This window comes from Arctopsyche grandis, chromosome 11 (assembly GCF_051622035.1).
Source record: "Arctopsyche grandis isolate Sample6627 chromosome 11, ASM5162203v2, whole genome shotgun sequence".
Classification (NCBI taxonomy): Eukaryota; Metazoa; Arthropoda; class Insecta; order Trichoptera; family Hydropsychidae; genus Arctopsyche; species Arctopsyche grandis.
In genome coordinates this window covers 28,559,301-28,579,285 of record NC_135365.1, presented here as the reverse complement: position 1 = coordinate 28,579,285, position 19,985 = coordinate 28,559,301, and the positions used below count along the sequence as shown (strand labels likewise).

At 35.4% G+C, this 19,985-nt stretch overlaps 1 protein-coding gene across 3 annotated transcripts in view; it reads right to left on the bottom strand.

The window, feature by feature from the left end:
- Positions 1–19,985, bottom strand: part of Drak (Death-associated protein kinase related) — a 207,423-nt gene that overhangs the window by 131,269 nt on the left and 56,169 nt on the right. The window contains exon 3 of one of the 3 annotated variants that reach the window (XM_077440844.1): positions 12,285–12,336. The exons of the other annotated variants lie outside the window; for them this stretch is intronic. The gene's annotated coding sequence lies outside the window, so the exon portion shown is untranslated. The remainder of the gene's footprint in view (positions 1–12,284; positions 12,337–19,985) is intronic. 3 annotated transcript variants of the gene reach the window in all.

Sequence of the window (19,985 nt, the reverse complement as noted above, 5' to 3'; positions counted from 1 at the left end):
TCAGGCACTGCTGCTATCCATCAGTGATTTATTATTTCAATTCCAGCCACGTCCTTACAATCAATCAGTACATCTAATTGTGAACGAGTTTAGTTCAAAATTTAGTTCTACCACTACTTTTGGAACATTTGACGCTTTGATAATATGTACTCTCTTCAACTTCTGAATCGCGTGTATGTTATTATATTGTAGCTACCGATACTTTAACTAGCAGAATAGACTAGTGGTTATCATATAATGCTTTGAACAAAGTGGTCAAGGGTTAAAATCCCACTGGTTTCTGCTGGCCAGACCTTGGATTTGTGACTCCAGGTCGATCGCTTCCTATCAGAGTTTGTCAATTTATTTGATTTTCATTGAAACAGTTCCATCAAATTGGCAACCTTACACATTTTCTCGCAAAATCTCCAGTTTTCAGCTATCTTGAATTTCGCTTAATTGTATAAAATGCTGCAAATTTACAAATAGCCAGCAGTATGAGTCGGTGGTTGCGTTTATGTTTAGCGCCGAGAGATTACTGGGTTCGATCCCGTGCTAATATTTAATGCTGCTGGTTAGACTTGGATATTTGTGACTCCAAATCGATCGTTTCTTATCAGAGTTTGCCAATTTATCTGATTTTCATTGTTGAAACGGTTCCTCAAATTGGCAAAAATCATCCTACCTGCTGTCACAAATATCTGAATTTGATTTAGATGTCTCAATGGATTAATTAATTAATTGTTAATTCGAGAGGCGCCTCGCAGCGCCCCTTGTCTATAGCACCCCAGGCACGTGCCTATTCTGGTGCACCTTTCTGCCGGCTCTGCTAGCAACTACTATTCGGTAATACGTGTTGTAATTCAATATAGCCAGTTCAAAGTTTGAAATTGGCGACCGAACAAGACAAAAAGTCTACAGCGATCGTGATGATGATGATGATGATGATGCAAGGCAACAATAATGATCAAACAAGTGTGTTACAAAGAACGCGGCTAGGAATTCGAGGTATGCGCGCGCAGAACACGAATTAGCGTCAAACAAAAGCATTCTGCGGTAATTCGTCTTAATTTTCCAAACACCATCCGAGTCAATATAATGACGAACAACACGTAAGGAAAAAAATGCCCGCTGTCGTGAATAAGTCGGCTTCTAAAATTAAATGCATTAGCAAGCGAATATTTTATTGGGCAGGCGGGTCTACGAAATTGACACGACTATGCAATTCTGAGAAGGGAGGGCAACTCGATCAATCAACTAGTTGCTTTTGAGTGGCAAATCGTCATTGCGCTATTATATATATAACAAGTATGCAAATTGAGATTGTCCTTTTTTTTTGTTTCAACAGAACATTTTTTTACTATTAAAGCTGATACAGTATTATGTACCTGTATATGAAGAAGCATACCTGTATATTTAAGTTCAGATCTTAAAATCCCCTCTGGAGAAAGTCTGAAATGACAATCAGTAATAAAATATTTAGGAGCAACGTTCGATAAAAGAATGAGATGGGCGCCTCACATTGTGGCAGCGAAATGCAAGGCGATGCGAGGTATATCCTCAATATACCCAATATTTAATCGCCATAGTTCTTTATCAACTCAAAATAAAATAAAATTGTATCGCGCGCTCATAGTACCATTATATATATAACCTATACTTCACTTGTATGGAATAACGCCTCGAATACTAACCTTTACAAGCTTCAAATAATACAAAATCCATATATACTAACTTGAAAAAACTGCATGCCATAAATAATATTTCGTTAGTTACAGACATTACTAGAGCCCGGTTAACCAAGGTGCCGGTTATTGTTCAAATGTTGTAAATGCATTGTTAAAGGTTTGTCGAACCTTTTTTACAAAGCATTTACAACAATTGAACAATGAGTGGCACCTTGGCTATTCGTACTCTAGACATTACTAACAAACTGACCAGTATATTCTATGACAGAATCTTTAATAACCATACTAACACACTTGTGAAGAGTCTCGGTGATTACAACAAAATGTCTATACCCTTTAGGTATAAACACAGATTACGTAAACACAATCTGCTTTAGAACGTCAATAATGTCATGGTATTATGGTACAAATATATAAACCACATGTACTTATACAAATTCAAATGATACATATTCTGAAAAACTATTTCGACAGTTAAATTAGATTAATTGGTAAACTCTGACTTGGTTGTCACAATAATCAACTGTCAACGGCTGCAGCCCTGATCTGAAATGGTGGGTTTTAAATAAATTGCGACTAAATTTGTACGTATTGGTGTTGAGCATTACCATGACAAAAGAATAAAATCATCTCATACAAAAAATAAGTCATCAGATTCACAATACGCAACCTCTGCTCCCCCTCAGAGGTAGATTTTTTTTGTCGTTCATTTAAATACAAATAAATAATACACGTTTTTGTTATTCAATATTCGAATCGATTCCAAAGCGCTTTTCAAAATTACATTTTTTACTCGTCGTCTTTTTTGTCACATTTCGAAAAAATAAATCGCCGACAAAAGAACGGGTCTCGGTCTCCTGCGTAACGTAATTCGATTATTATTATTTTGTGACAATTTTTTGCCTCTTTTGTTTGTACGTAATTATCGTAATGGTCGTGAGTTGCCACATTAAATTCAGACAAATTTCACGCACGATCAACGCAATTGTTTCAGAACAAACAAGCATTGTTTTTTATAACCCCTTCCCTTCCTGACGGTCGATTTTGTGTCGCACACGAATTCGTGACTCGATAATAACACAAATCAAACACTCGACGACTCTTTGTCGTGTGATTTGTTTTTTGTCACGCATCGTTTCGACTTTCATAAAAATGTTTTTATTGTTTACTAGACGCAGTTTAAAAAAATGTATGAGAGCTCTCCGATCCAGGGCTCCGAGCCCTTCCAAAACCCACCCAAATTCTAATCTAGAAAAAAACCGTAAGATAGTACATATGACAAATTAGGTGGTTTATAATCAAAAAAGATTTTCAAAGCTCGGCGTTCTTATATTCTTCGATCCACAACTCCGAGCCTTTCAATATAGAATAACATTAGAGTTTACCAAATAAGGTAGTTTCAAGTCGAAACTGTGGATTTGCATATGTGAAAAGCATGCCTACGTACAAGCTTTTATACATACTCATACGTTTTTAATTCACCAATAAATTGAATAAAGTAATATATTGGCAAAATTCGCGGTTAAAGTATTTTGGCCAAATCATAATTAATAAGATTTGCGGATATTAAAAATAGTTATATAAGAAGTATAGTTTGCCTTTTCAATATGATCCTAAAATCGCATTTGACAAAATGATTTGTTGTTTAACAAATCATTTTATTATATTAAACAGTATAAGAAGCATGTTAGATGAATTAGAATGGATGAGTATTAGAACTAGTTTAAATCTTAGTACATTGTCTTTTGTTTATAAGTTAGATCATAAGTTATTACTATAATGATTATATAATAAGAAATAGAGATATACATAGTTTTTATACTAGAGATAAGGACAAATTAGTTGTAAGTAAAGTAAGAAAAAAGAAGACAGCTGGGAGTGTTTTTCACAGGGGGGTGCTCATGTACAATGCCCTCCCTGAGTGCATCAGGATGCATTATTGTGAGGTGCGAGGAAACACCTCTGTGAGTGACTACATATAAGTTAAATATAAAATTTTAGAGTATAGTTATCAAGATGTATTTTTTAAATTATATATAAATAAAATAAAATAAAAAAATTCTTTTGTACGAAATTGGGAGATTTGTCTCTCAATAAGTCGTAGTTTTTGTGTTATGGCGTTTATTTTTTATTTTTTTTTTATTTTTTTTTGTGGTGCCATCTTATCGATTTCCGATAAATCATCACCAGTGATGTCGCTGCTCTTCAGGTCATGTACGGGCACTACGGAATCATCACTCCGTCCCACAAAATTGTGAATGGGCTTCTGAATCTCTCGCATTCAGAGCACCAATTCGTGAGGCTTTTTTCACTTTAAACGCCTCTGCTGGTGAGTTGTATCCAGTAGATGCAACGCTTCTATGTTAGGGTGACGGAGCAGTCTCAACTCGTGCCTCCCGGCGCATTCTGACGCGTTTATAGCTATCAAAAATTTCTCAATTACGGCCCTACTACATAGAAACTAGTCCTGCGACAAATCTCTACGTGAATGCCTACCTTTATAGTCGCAAGCGAGATCGTGATCGTTGAACTATAATAGTTAGTTTTTACTTATAACACGGTAATATTTATGCTAATTGCGCATTTTCAATGCAAATGGTTTATTGCCATTCGCAGATTTAACCTTTTCTCCGCGACACCAATGAACGTTCAATTCACAAAATGTCGCCCTTTATTATGTGCTCGATTGTTTTCGTTTTATTAGCGGCGTTTCTTAATTGCGATCCGCATTCAGATCGAAGTCCGACGTTGTGTTTGTATTATATTTATTTCTAATACACAAATTGATTCAACCTTGCCGGTTCGTTCGCTTAAATTGCTAGATAAAATGTAGATCTGCACCGTTGATTACATGTTGCCGTTCGGGCTTGGTAACAAACAACGCGCGACATTCAAATTCTGTAATTGAGATTTATTATATTGTAGTCGTGTTCGAATTAAAAAATAAACGGCTGCACAAATTTCGATTACAATCAGCGGGTGCTTTAATTGTGCATTCGGTTTTGCTTATATTCGATGCCGTAAATGTCGATTACATTCTACGATACAACGCGAGTTATATAAAATCCCATTATTTCAGGCTAAATTTAGATTACATTCGATGCTCATTACAATATATGTAGATTACTTTCAACGCCGATTCTACATATTATGAGAAGCCAGCTAGAGTATAATGCGATTGTATGGAATCCGCATGAAGCAAATTACTCTCTAATGATTGAAAAAGTGCAACAAGCATTTCTTCGTTTCCTATATAGGAAAGAGTATGGGTATTACCCATATCTCTACCCTACTCCTTTTCTTTTGGGCATCCTTAGGTATAATTGCCTTGAAATTTGGAGAAGCTTCTCATTAATTCCTTTTTTTCTCCAGCTTCTACGTGTTAATACTTAATGCCCGTCATTGCTGGAACAGTTGGGACTTTATTAATGTGCCTAGTAATAATGTGCGTAGACATCGTTGCTGCTGAGGCTGAATGTGATATTTTCCAACTCAGTGAGTGTAAGGTTATCCGAGATTATATTAACTAATTTGTCTGGTAGCCTGCGCTCATCATTATTTTCATAATTCAATGTGATGTATGAGTGGAATTTTGATCTTCTCTCTTCTTTATAGGCCTCGCAGGGATGTTTTGTATTGGCAGTTGGTTCTTACATATTGGTCAGTCCCTACTTTGTATTTTATTATTTGATATTTTTACTTTATCTGCTTTTGTTTTTTATGATTATGTTTAAATCTATTTTTTTGTTGGTGTATTTATGTATGTATATACTTTTATTTTTCTCATCTCTGTATTTTTTTGACCATTGTGGCGCATTAGGGACTCTTGTTTTTTTTTTTATTTTATCTTTGAATTATACCAGGAAGCCTAACAGGTAACCCCAATGCGCCAGGAAGGCCAGAAACACTGTTCATTTGATACAAATATTATTAGTATTATATTATACAAAGTGCATAAATCAATTAATATCGACATATATGATCAAATTTGTAAATTTACAGCATTTTATACAATTAAGCGAAATTGAAGATTGCTGAAAACTGGAGATTTTGCGAGAAAATGTGTAAGGTTGCCAATTTGATGGAACTGTTTCAATGAAAATCAAATAAATTGGCAAACTCTGCTATGAAACGATCGACCTGGAGTCACAAATCCTAGGTCTGGCCATCAGAAACCAGTTGGATTTGAAACCCGTGACCACTATGTTCAAAGCATTATATGCTAACCACTAGTCTATTCTGCTGGTTAAATGTAATGTCACAATGGTTCAAACTTTGACTATTCGAATCTTCAAATGAAATCATTTTGAGTTGAACTATCTAAATTTGAAGATATCTAAATGAAATCCCAGACTGTTGGAGACGTTCAATTCGCAAAAAAAACTACAATCTATTAAGAATCGCGACGTCTCGATTGCGATAAAATCGCAGACTAGCAGAAGACAATGGCTCGTGTCAGTAACGAACGTTACATAGAGAATTATGCGATCTCCGAGTGCAAAACAGTTTCACGGAAGACGATTTCAGCCCATCGTCGGGTAATTTGACTCGAAGACAAACGATCGCAAAATGGCGAAAATACCAGGCAGGCAGGCATAGGCAAATACCGGGCCTGTAAGATGGATGAAACTATGGGAAAATCGACCGCAAAATTACGGTGTGCGGTACACGGGTACACTTTGAGAATTCGTTTAATTTGCCTTCATTGTATTCCATGCACAGCCTGTCTTAAAACAAGCGGTTTAAACATATAAAATAATGCTTTTCAATTCAAGTTCTATTATATTATATCCGAACCGTTACTCGTCTCAATGCATACTGCCAAATATGATCAAACAATCGTTAACCGCCTGCAGCCCTAAACTGAAATACCCACTTCGAACACTTTTGGCTACTAACTATATAAAAATCTTTAATATGTACATATCTATGAAAAATAGAAACGTTTGTTATGCAAATTTTTAACTGGGATGACCAAATTTGGTAAAATATCTCATAGTACCTCAACTAAGACTGTGGATTGATTTTGGAATGAATCCGAATCCGAAAATGAAAGTATTCTATATAAAAAAAAAACGGTCAACACTTGGCAATAATATTAAAGTTTTCAATATAACTGTCAAATTTGATATATATGTAATAAACTTAGACCGCAAATTAAAGGACTCAAATTGCAAAATCGCCTGGGTTACGCTGGAAAAGTGTGTTTATCCATTGTTTAATCATACATTTTTCAATATATAACAATTAAACTTTTGTATTCTATCACATAATACGGTAGGATCTGGTTTTCAGGAGACACAGGCGATAGTTCATTGTTCATTGACGGAGCACCACAATGAAATATCCGTCGCGTTACATAATTCATTCTACTCATGCGTGCCATTCTAAGTTAAAAAACTAAATCCCACAATGCCTCAATTTCTTACCATAGCTGGGTTTTGAAAGGAGTCGAAGACCAAGATTTAAGGCTTCTACATATGTATGTAAAAACTCCCGGGCGACGCCGGGCTAGTGTGTTCATCAGCAATTCAATTCAATTGCACACTTTTCAATAGAAAAGCATCAAATTTTATATTATATCTCATAATACCTTAACTAACACCATAAATGGGTTTTGGAAGGAGTTGGAGACCGAGATCTAAGGGCTTCTACATATGTAAAAACGTCCGAGCGACGCCAGGCAAATGTGTTATATCGTCTGTTATTCAATTACACACTTTTCAATATAATACCCGTCAAATTTAGAATATTATGCACCTCACAGTATAAAAACATACACAGGATATGGAAGGGATCGGAACGTTTTTACCATTTTTTTTTTCAATTATTATCCACCCGGGTAACGCCAGGTATTTTGTATTATCGTCGATTAACTATTTAATTAATCAATCAACGTGAATAATGCGACCTACCGATCACGTCCAGGTGTGCGTGCGAATTTATACAATAAAAAAAATCAAAACAAATGAATACCCGTTTAGAAATAATAATATGTAGAAATAAACATAAAAATAATCCCAAAAAGCACACGGCAAGCAATAAAATTATAATAATTGTCATAGAGCACCATAGAGAAGCATACCGAAACGGGAAACGCGGAATCGGTTGGACTCACTCAAGGCGGTTCTCCTAATTAACTCGCCCATGAGACGAGCGTCATTAATTACCCTACCTATTTCATTTTACTTATTTACTTATCTATTAACGTAGTTACGCTAAGAGAGCGTGGGCTGCAAAACAAACACAAACCGAATCTCAGATCGATACCGTGTGGCAACTTGACTTGCGTAAAATCTTGTAACCCAACACTTTTCACAAAGTTCTCAAAATTTTGACACATCCAAAACCAGTCTACATCGTTAGTATAGCCTCTATAAATACTCAAGAATCAGTTGGGAGACAAAATCAATGTAAGTTCCTCAAATTAAACTGAATCCTTTCGTCCATCTAGTTCGGAACCATTCAGTTTTTATTGAAAAATTAATTTAAAGCTAGTTTGATGGGTGATTTATTCATATGATGTATTGGCACTTGGTATATCTACTTAGTATAGGTACTTGGTATTATTTCACAGCTGTTTACAGAGGGGGGGGGGGGGGTATACGCTATTCTAATTGGTCGGCTACCATGTCAATAACCAATAAGAATCGGGATTTAGAGTTTGTCCGTTGTAACTTAGACTACTGAAACGAAATATAGCACTAGTTGTTCCGCATTGGAATACTGCTCATATTCCAACCTCTCAATTAAGATTGATGTAAAACGAATTGGTTAGTAAAAAGCGCATCGCCCACTTCGAGGAAGTTGAATGTCGTTAATGAAACTGGTGCGTTGTGAGTATCTACGATTCGACCGGGACTTGATTGAAAACATCCATAAATATGACGCTGATTGTCGTTATTATCATTGCTGCTCACTCTGTATTACGCACTGACTGGATTCGTCAATGAATTGATGTGCCTTTGTGCCGAGAATGTGTGTCAATATTCATCTGTGGAACTTCTTCGTTAACCTGAAAAAAGGGGTCATCTAGAAGGCTCGTGCCACTCCAGTTTTAACCTAATGCACGGTAGTCATGTTGGTGAAGCTGGTAGGGAAAGGTGTGTCTCGTTTGTGTTTTTTGCCAATTTAGGACATTGCATATCCGCGTTTGTAGTTTTGTTCGCTTTATTTTAAGGCATTATTAGTTTGAAAACAGCGCCGTTATTTATTTGGTTCTTAAAAAAAAGTGCGCGGACAAAAAATGAGTTGCGAAACGACAGGCGGAAGTAAAATCACTAATGGCGAATTTAATGCGGTGGCAATTCAATAAAGTCGTAAAGAAAATATTTTTCGAAACCGCAATTACGACGATTTTGCCATAAAAAATAAAATATGGCAATTTAGTACGTTGACTCCCTAACTTTACAAAAAAAAAAAAATTGAAAAGGCCATTACGATTGATTATTATCAACTTCTAAACAGGAAGACATCAATAAAATGTTTGCATACATATGTATATTATTGCTAACAATTCTAATATAAACTTAAATATCATAGTTAGCGACCCTACGACAGACAATTTTACAGTCAAATTTGTTGGAACGCTTGAGAATGAATGTTCAGAATTAATGGATTCACACAAAAAAACCCTTCTTAGAAGACAGTTTTATTATAAATAAATAAATATTATTATTTTACTTCAGCCCATCAAAGGAACTAGGTAACCATTGACCTAGAGATTCATCTGGAGATAAATGAGAGACAAATATCTAGACTTAATTTCGTAGAATTTTTTCTTACACAAAAAATCTTATTGTCAAATGTGATCTTGATGAAAAATACTAATATATGTATGTAGGAAAGATTTTTTAACGTAAAAGTGTGGTTAGATAACGAACAAGGTGCGAAGCGAGTATGGAGTCACTTGCCGTAAGGCTTGTCCAAAGTTAAGACGTATAAATAAACTGTCTAAAACCCCCTGCACACAGGATCCTACATTTATTTAAAAGTGAAACTTCCTAACGGAGCATCTAAGCACACACTGCATAGATAAGAAACGAGTTAGGTTTGCGAGATAATTCTCAATGACAATCCCATTCAAACTCACCAGAGCAGAAAAACAAAGATGCAACGTTTCGATACACGATCAGCAGCGTAAATCTAAGATGTATTGTACTTATAATACATTGTGTATTTAATATTTTTTCAATGCTTGGGAAATGAAGAAAATGGCGGACACAACTAATATCAATTAGCCGATTGTCTGGCATTATGAATTTTTTGACCTACAAGTTGAGAAACAGCTACGACAGACAAATTACTGGACTTGTTGGCCGATTTGTCAGTAGACAAATCTCTACAACAGGGTTTCAACGCTTGCACATATACCACGCGGAACACCGGAATTTCAAGGAGCATACATCAACGGTCAACTTAACTAAAAATAGTAGAAAGTGAAAGATCCTTCTCAAAAAAAATAATAAAACTTAATCAATTACCAAATATTTTATATCTATACACATGCAACTACGCAAGCACAAATTGTGAGAACAACTAGGACAAACAAAGGAAACTCGTGATCAACTGTCGAAGTCATCAATTGATCGGAAGGTCGTCTTCGTTTCGTAAAAGAAAAAAATTAATTGACCTGCACGTTATTTCAAACGATTTTGCTTGAACTCTCATTTAGACGAAAACACAAGTCAGGATTTCCAAACGACGCAAATACATACACGACAAACATGACCGTTGCAAAACAAAACATTAAATTGTACATTATTGGAATATGTAGGATTAGAGGCCTTCGTCACATTCTTAAACGTCTGCACTTCTAATTTAGCGATTAATATTGAAATCTATTCATTTGAGAGACAAAACAGGCAAATCTTTGAAATGTTTACAACTGCAATAAATAAATACATTGAAAATGATTCCGACTCTTTTCCTGTTACATCTAAATCTGCTTTTCCTCGACAGGGACGTTTCTTATATGGACACGGCGATACGAGAATCGTCGTTTTTTACGAAAGAAATACCGATAATAATATGATATAATGTAATAATAAATTGAAAAGCGTCGAGGCCTTATAAGGAATCGATCGTCCTAAACAACCTCAAACGACACAAATAAGGCAAACGTAATTTTCACGATTTTTCATATTACAAAATGTAAATAAAAGATAAATATGCTTTACATATACGCCCACGTAAAATAGGCTATTGTTCGTAAATAATTTAATAATAAAAAAAAAATAGGGAAAATATTGTAGAAATGTCAAGGATTTTCGAAGAACGAAACCGCAAAATACGATAAACACAAACAACCGGACGTTATGGTTTTTTTTTTATTGTTATGTTTCATTTGATTCGAATTAATTAAATCACAGGATGACCTGTAAACGGTGACACAATCGGAAGTTGAAACTGATGCCTTTTTTAATCACAAACAATGAAATGTAATCGTAAATGTTAAACTGCGGCAAAATTATCGTACGTTTTCCAAAATGTGACGGCCGTTCGAAAACGATATTACATATATTATGGAAAAGACCTTGCGAAGAAAATTGGCAATAAAATTTAAACAAGGCAAAATGCGATCGGAATTCAATAATAGATTTAGAGTTTAATATATAGCGGACTTTTGACCGGCGGACAGTTAATTAGTACCGTTGAAAAAATGTATTGTTTATTATTTCAAAATATATATTTTTGTATTTGTAAAAGTAAGCAAGAATAAGACAGATGTATAACACACTGAGTGGTACGGGACGTCACGTCCCTGGCTTGTCGGTGTTCCCCAAACCGAATTCAGGTGTAGTTGCACGTGCAGAATGCATATGTTTGGGAGGTCGCACGTGTATGCATAACCATATTCAACCGACAAGTTTCTGCTACATTTCTTCAAATATGGGATTCACCAAGGATAAAATATCACCAAAACCACTCCAGGGGTTGGTTTTTTCGCATGTTTAAAAGTATCTAAAAAAACACGTACCAAGTACCACTCAGTGTGTTTTCGCCCTTAAGTTCCTATCGTTCCAGGACTATTTTTTTTTTTGCACTGCGACTACTTTTTCACAGGGGAAATTTAGGTCAATGTGTATAATATTTGTAGGTAAAATCGAATACAGTAAATAAATAAACTCGACATGCATTCGAGTGTTAATAAATTAGTTGCACGTACATACGTGCGGGGTCATAATGAATATTTGATTAATTCGTACGACCGGATTCTTTCTCACGTTTCAATTAATTCGATGATGTCGATTTCCGGTCGATCGATCATTTCGTCGAGTTCGGTAATAACAGGTAACATTCTAGGCGAACTCACCCAGCGAAAGAGACGAATATAATGATAATATACCGGATCGAGCAATTATATTGTATTATAACATTTACTTTACGTAACCGTGAAAGTGGACACGCGTAAAAGTCATAACAGTAATGTTATTCAGAAAAAAACTTTATGGAACCAAAAAAAAGTTCGCAAAAAATTTAATAATAATACTGCGTGGTTTTATTCTTCTGAGCTAACTTTCAAAATTAGCAAAAAAAACAAATAACTCTTCGTTTTATTTAATTAAATTTAAATTATGAAATGTGTCAATTTGATATTGTGATCTTTAGACTTACCGAAATTGCCTTTCAAGAATTTCATTATCGTATTTGTGAAAAAATCGCTCACCTGAAACAAAAAATAAATTGAAATTATTATTTGTAAAATGTGAATACAAAAAGTTAATGGATAAATGTTATCAATATGAAAATCGTTTATTATTAAACAGGTCAATTCGTAGACTTGTTGCATTAGAAATCACATAAAATATCGGACTCATGCTACCAGCTAATTCATCAAAAGTACTTTTTCTACAGTTTTCAATTTAGGACCAGTAAATTTGGTATAATACATAGTTCAATGATGACGGAAAACCATTGCGATCATCATTTCTGACCTACTCTCGCACCGATTGTCAATTATTAGTCTATTTTATATCTATTCGATTATTTTAAACATGATACTACATTAATGGGAAAACAGCTGAGGAAATGCAAAGGGATGAAACATGGAATGAATTAAAAGTCTATCGAAAATAGCTAAATTTTGACAAACAATTGCCTCTTATATAATATATATGTGTTAACCCTTTTTCATTTCAAATTAAACTTTTTCATTTCAAATTGTCCCCTTGTCAATTTTGAAATGAAAAAGGGTCAATTTGGAATGAAAAACCTGTATAATATTATTCATATATAAACATTTTAAATGACGAATTTTTTGATGAATTTCTAATTCACAAAAATTGACTAATTTTTTAAGCTTTAGGCTGCGAGTAGCGTTACTTGGTCCAAGCTACTCGCATCGTCAGTTCATTTAGAAATAATGATAATACAATGCTTGGAAATAGGCAACCGAGGGGTAAACGAATTATATTTATTTATTTTATTCTAAACAGACCATTGTGGCATAACAGGAATTCCTAAAGCGCCACAATGGTCAAAAAATATAAATTATAAAAGTTTAGTAAAGCCGCTGGTTGACTTCAGAAGATGTTCTTAATAAAATTTGGAGCAAGATGTCAAAAGGTCCTCATACGCAATTATTTGGTGTACAGAGGCCCGAGCAACGCCATGCAATTCAGTTGGTTGAGTCCGAGCAATAAATGACAGAATATGCACACAAAGAAATGCGACATATCGTACAAGAATAAATCAAGAGATACATAGATACGCTTTCAATATCCTGTTCTGGGTACCAAATCGGAATACGTACATTTTCAAGTACACACAAACACGGCTCCCGAGCATTTAGCATACGAAAATGGCCGGGAAAGTCTAGCCTAGAGTAGCATGTGAACCTCTGAACCCAGTCCGGCGCCAGGACAAATGCAGTCTTCGATTCAGACCAGATCTGCATACGTACATTGTGCATGGCCATATCGGACGGACGGGCGGTTTCTCAAAGGGTGGTTCGCGAATCCGCGGATAACGAGGCGATAAATCAACGCGGGACAGGCGACCTACTTATCCGCGGATCGCGGTCAGCGCGGACGTCTTGCAGAACGCGGTCATCCCAAGCGAAGAAAGCGGACACTATTCAGGGCAGCCGGCCTGCTGCTTATTGTTATCGTGCGAACACACGCCATGTTCGAGTCCAAACTCGTATCGGCTAAAGATGACCCCTGGTCTACCATAGCGACGTATTCAAAGTAGGGGTCCCGGCCTGTGACCTTTCAAATTGACTACTAAGTCAACCTGTGCCTGCTAAGGACGACCTGATTTTGACCTCGACACAATTTTCATATCAAAGTGCCAGTTTAATGACCCGCCCAAATTAGGACACTAGGTGTAGGACTTTAAGGTCTTGTGTCTTGGCCTTTATACAGTGGTGTAGTCGGGGCAGGTCGCCGCCCTAGTACTTATATTTGAGCCAGGTCACCGCCCTGGCACTTTGATATGAAAATTGTGTCGAGTAAAATTAAAAAATATATTTTGGCTAATATTAATATTAGCACTTGAGACGAGAAGAATAATAGGCGACTTAATCGAAGTCTTTAAAATAATTAATGTCCAAAATCATAACGTTCAATGAAAACACTTAGAGGTCACACTCTCAGACTCCAAAAAGAAAAAAATCGAATAAATAGATCAGATATTCCCATTAATGTATAATACACTAGATAGGCCCAGACGTGTTATTTTGGTCGGAGATCTTATCTTCACTAACTGAGGGGTGCGGGGGGTTTAACTACCGGGGAAGTTCGGTTTTTTTCTCTACGACGCAGCGGTACCTACCTACCTACCTACTAAGAGAAACTGTGCATGCTCCATGTATTTTGCATGCGCCAAAAGGGAGACAAGTATAACACGTGAGGGCGGATCTAGTATATTATACATCAATGGATATTCCTTATTTTCAAACAGAGTGGTTAAAGTTTGGAATAGTCTTTCCAACAATGTAGTAAATTCTGAAAACCTTAGTATTAAAAAAAAAGAAGCTAGAAGTATATCTTAAATTTGAAGAATTTTGTAATTCTTCTTTTCCTATATTTTTGTTTTAGTTATTATGTTACCGTCCCAGATATTTTTATTCTCTTGTATCTTTTAGTATTTCCTCTTATTTCGTATTATTTTCATGTTTACTTTTTTTTCTTTTGTCTTATTATTGTTATGAATATTTTTATTATTTTTATTTTATTATTTATATCAAGTTAAACTCCATGTGTCTATCGGGTTTGCCGGCTTCTCCATGTATTAAATAAATAAATAATATTTAATTTTTGTATAATAAATAAATATCGTGAGCAAACTCTAGTTCTAACATTTGGTGACCACGAACGAAAAGTAATCTGAGTATATTAAAAACTTAAGACGTTTTAATGAATAGCTCAACTTAAATAAATAGTAATCTCTAAATTCACATGTTAAAATTTCATGGTTTTTTTACATACATATGGTTTTGGCATTGCTAAAAGCAAATGTTGCTGTTGACACACAAACACGAGTTTGAAAAATGAAAGATGTTGAAGAGGATGTATGGAAGGAAGTTTTTATAAAATAAAAAAAAACATCATAATTTCAAGAAGAATATTTGTTAATAAGCATTTGATTTTTCTCCTTCTCCGACGAAAGGTTCTCTCAGACTGTATTAGTTGGGGGGAGTGATAGCCTCATGTAGAGGATTTTATTGTGCTTATAATTTATCTGATTTTATTGAAACGGTTCGACCAAATTGGCAAACGTTTCCTGTCTCTAGCATCTCAAATTTGCTGTAAATTGTAAATATGCTACCCATTCTGTTAAAAATTGTATGTATTTCACGAAATATAAGTATTATCGAATTTGTCAATAGATGTCTCTATGACACTGTATAAACATAATTGTTTATCGATGTTTGTAGCCAGGAAAGCACCAAAGGGTTTTTACCTGTCGGATATATGTAGGTATAAAAACTCAAACCAGTAGTACATTTCCAATGGCATACCGTGTAATGGGTCTATTCCGCGATCAAAACTTTCGAAACCAAAAAATTCCAAATTTAAAACAATGGGGGCTCATAAACATTATACGGAATTTTTTTCTCACATTAACTCCTTTGGTTTTGAATGTCCCCAAGTATACTCAAAAGTGCATGAATGTCGTACAGAACAACTTTAATCATAAAAAAATATTTATGTTTTGTTTATACTTTCGTCAATTGAGAAGCATATAAATTGTCACTTAAAAAAAACTGTTATAACGGAGAGGACAGCCGAGAAAGGGGAGAAAAGAGCTGATTGATTACCGAAAGGATTCAAATCTTCAAAGATAGATTTCGTCACTTCTACAGCATATGACAGTTTCAGTCTTTCCTGGATCATTCATAACAACCCTGCAAATACAAAATGCAACAAACTCGATCCTAATTAGGTTGTCTTTTCGTGCAACTCAAATATGAATAATCTCATACTATTTTGGTTCAAATTAAAACCGTCACTAGTACCCAAAGCCTCTTACAACATGCGGTTTCTAATTATATATTTTACTCAGAGATGCATCACCGATGAGTTTTAGGATTCCCAGCTGACTATGGGGGGGCTCGACTCGTCCATGATTCATCGGATTCATAATAGATTTCACGATCATATTAAGTAACCATGTTGGATTAGATTACGTATCAAGGAATTCGAGACTAATGGATTAAGAGTTACGAGATTATCTGAATAGGGTCGAAATATCACCTTATTGGAAGCTAAACTTATCCGAATCAGAATCAGAATCCCATCGACAAGGTCATAGATGATACTTGAGTCAAGAATTCGCTCGGTGAACAAATTAAGGGCAAGTCATTAAGTGGGACAAAAATGCACACCGAGTCGTGGGAAAGCCGAGAGGATGCTCGTTGGGTGAGCAGCCCACCTAATGTGCCTTCGAGATGCGAAAGCAAGATAAACTCAGATGCGATCTGAAAAATCATAACCTTTGTTACGAGGAATAATAAAAATCAGTTACTTTTCTTCAACGACTAACTGGTTTCAACCGACTAACAAAACAGCCACGCACTGCAAATCTGGATTTTTTTTTCAAAGCAAACGATGAGGTCATTAACACGTCAGAGTCCGGTTTCCTGTCTATGTCGAATATGTTAACACAGTTTTGCCGGTACTTAACAATAAACACGAGCCGAAATTAATAAATTCAACTGTCAATTCGCCAATGCCAGTGTGTCGGACTAGTAAATGTGGCGCACTAGTAAATTAAACTAGTGGCGTTATTAATTGTTGGATAACGACTGGCCAACGTTGATACAATTATATCGAATGAATTTTTATTGGTGTATCGAATTATGTAACGAGAGTGTATGGGCGCACTTAATGCGCCCCATGGATACCCTAATGATTGAAAAGTGTCGTCGAATGTTAAATTACATTCTTTCAATTGGTTCCCAAGAGGGTTTTACTCTTCGCATGTGAGATTACCCCCACCCCTGGGATAATTCGACCAATCAGCGCACAGCAAGTTGACCTTTCACTCACATGTTGAACTGCATTACGCACGTACGTACGTCATCTGTTTTTTATTTACTAAAAATATAAGCTTAATGTTTCCTAATGGGAACTATTCTGACGTGCACTAAATTATACAACTAAATTCAACATATGGATACAGTCTTGGATTGCTCAGATACAGTATTCTCTAATACGAGACCCAAACGTGTGGTAAATCAGACCATCAGCTGCTTGTCATATATTCATAAACCAACGATTAGGCAATGAAATTGTATTGAAAGAATTCCGGACGAATGTTAAGTGGAGAATTCCGAATTTGTGGGAAAAACGTTTATATGGAATGTCGGGGCTAATCGGACTACTGTGCGAACACTCGGCTACCTGCTTTTAAAAGGAGGGACACACGGTGGACTGGACACTTTCAAAACTGACAATAACAAAAAACCGACGTTGGCCCATCATTTAGATCCCTCAACCCACCCCTACAAAACAAAAATAGCAAAACGTTAGTAGATATTCAATTGGTAATCATACTGATTTTTTTTATATATACTGAGTGGGCCTGGTTAAGCTTTTAAATGTAGAGGACCTCAGTTGAGCTCCAAAATTAATGGTAACCGATTAAACGATTGATTGTAAGCACTTTTCCCCATTACTATTTACTGAATAGGTCTTTCTAAAAAAAAGTTATGACGAAAATAGTTTCGAACAGCACACATCGTCCGTACCTTAAATGGACCAAAAATAAATCATATTCTTGGTATGATAGAACTTCAATTTCTTCTATTTTGACTATGGTTATTTTCAGGGCTCGAAATGGACTGGAACGCATGGAAACGCCGCTCCCTTTCGTGAAATCCAGAAATGTAGTGCTACCTCGTTCCTCGTTCCCTTTAAAATCTTTCAGTCTTGCGTGTCCTTTGGTGATAAAATTTGCATTTAGCGAACGTATCAAGTAAATCAGTAATGATTAATTTAAGGAAACCTTGACTAATGATATACAAAGTTGTCAATATATTATGAATAAATATAATATATATTATATACCTATACATATGTATGTATATATGAAGACTTTTGAAGATACTCTTCTTCGAACAGTGACCCATTGAGCTTATATTCTTCTCCCGGGCTTACTCAAACATTAAAAAAAAAATTTCATGCTTTTTTTAATTGAACATATTGAATAAAGATTATATTTCATTTTTGATTAAAAAATACTTATTGAATATTAAAAATAGAATTACTTGGGGCGCAAATTTTTTATTTTACCTCAGGTGATAAAATTTTTAGTTAACATATATTATATAATAGGTACAATAAAAATAAATCAAAATCATGTTTTGACAATTATCGAGCGCTTCCATTCGTGAAAATTTCTATGTCGAGCCCTGATTATTTTTTGTATCTAAAATTTTCAAGCAGTGACACAACTGCTTTACATCATGAGGATGTACATAAAGCAGTTGTGTCATCCATATATGTAATCAGTAAAAACCAAAGGTAAAATAAGCAGTTCCGAACGAAATCAAGACGAGATCAGATCCAGAAGGTGAAAGTAATCCTCGTGCATCAAACGAAGGGAAAAATGAAAAAAAAAAAAGAAACACGAAAGAAATGAAAGAAAGACGAATTTCTCGACAACCGGTAACTGAAGTTCAATCAACCGAACGACAAGTTCACATCGACAATAGCGGTATTCTCTTCGAGAAACAGGAAGCTCGAGAACAGGAAGGACCCGAGACACGACAGTTAAAGGTTTATTTTAAAGTCGATTTCCAATTTCGCATAAACGAAAGCAACGGGTGTTTTATAAATAGCACCGCTTCGAACCTGTACTCGCGTAAGGAAAAAATCGAAGACAAATTGGACAAAGCGCCATTACGCGGAGGTTTCTATTGGACGTAAACAAACTTTATGCCAATTTGCAAAGATAATTTATTCGAAGAGAGTTCGCAACTTACCGCGCAAAAGATCGAAGGTTCAAATAGCCCAGTGAAAGTCAAAATTTTCAAACCAATTATGATAAATTTACGCGAAGTGCGTTTGCAGTTTCTAGAGAACCAATAGAAACTCTAGATGTACATTTAATTAATTACATGTCCTAGAGAGAAAAATTAAATATAATCAAAACCTTGAGAATACCAATATCCCAAAACCCACTAACTAAAATGAAATTTCCAATGCTTCAATGGGATTCTAAATCTATTGATATTTCGTACGTAGAAGTTTAGATGCGTCACAAACTTTGGGAATACCCATATATGAGGGCGAAAACACAATGAATGGTAAGTGTTTTTTTTTTATTTTAAGATGCTTTTTTAAACATTGGAAAAAACGCAGCACCCCTAGCCCATAAACATGGTATACAGTCCCCAAAATCTCCCCTAGAGTGTTTTCGTTAATATTTTACCATTATATTTATCCTTGCTTGACAATGATCGATAACGGTGAATTCCATATTTAGTGTAGGAGAAAATTGTCGGTTACATATGGATATGCAGGTTCGGTGATTATTGGTCACAAAGCGCTCTCCCAAAAGTCACTAAAATATAAAACGGAACATCCATCATACTAACGAGAACTCAAGTCGCAAATATTCCGTATTCGCGATTTTCATGACAAAAATTGTCTTTTGGGTGATCGCAATGTGACAAATAATCCAATTACCGGATATGCATACACGTGCGACCTCCCAAACATTCATTCTGCACGTGCAACTACACACGAATTCGGTCTGGGGAATACCCACTGTTTACGGTCACGGAACATCCACTGTTTACAAGCCAGGGATATGACGTCCCATACCACTCAGTGTGTTTTCGCCCAAAGGGTGTATTGCGGATTT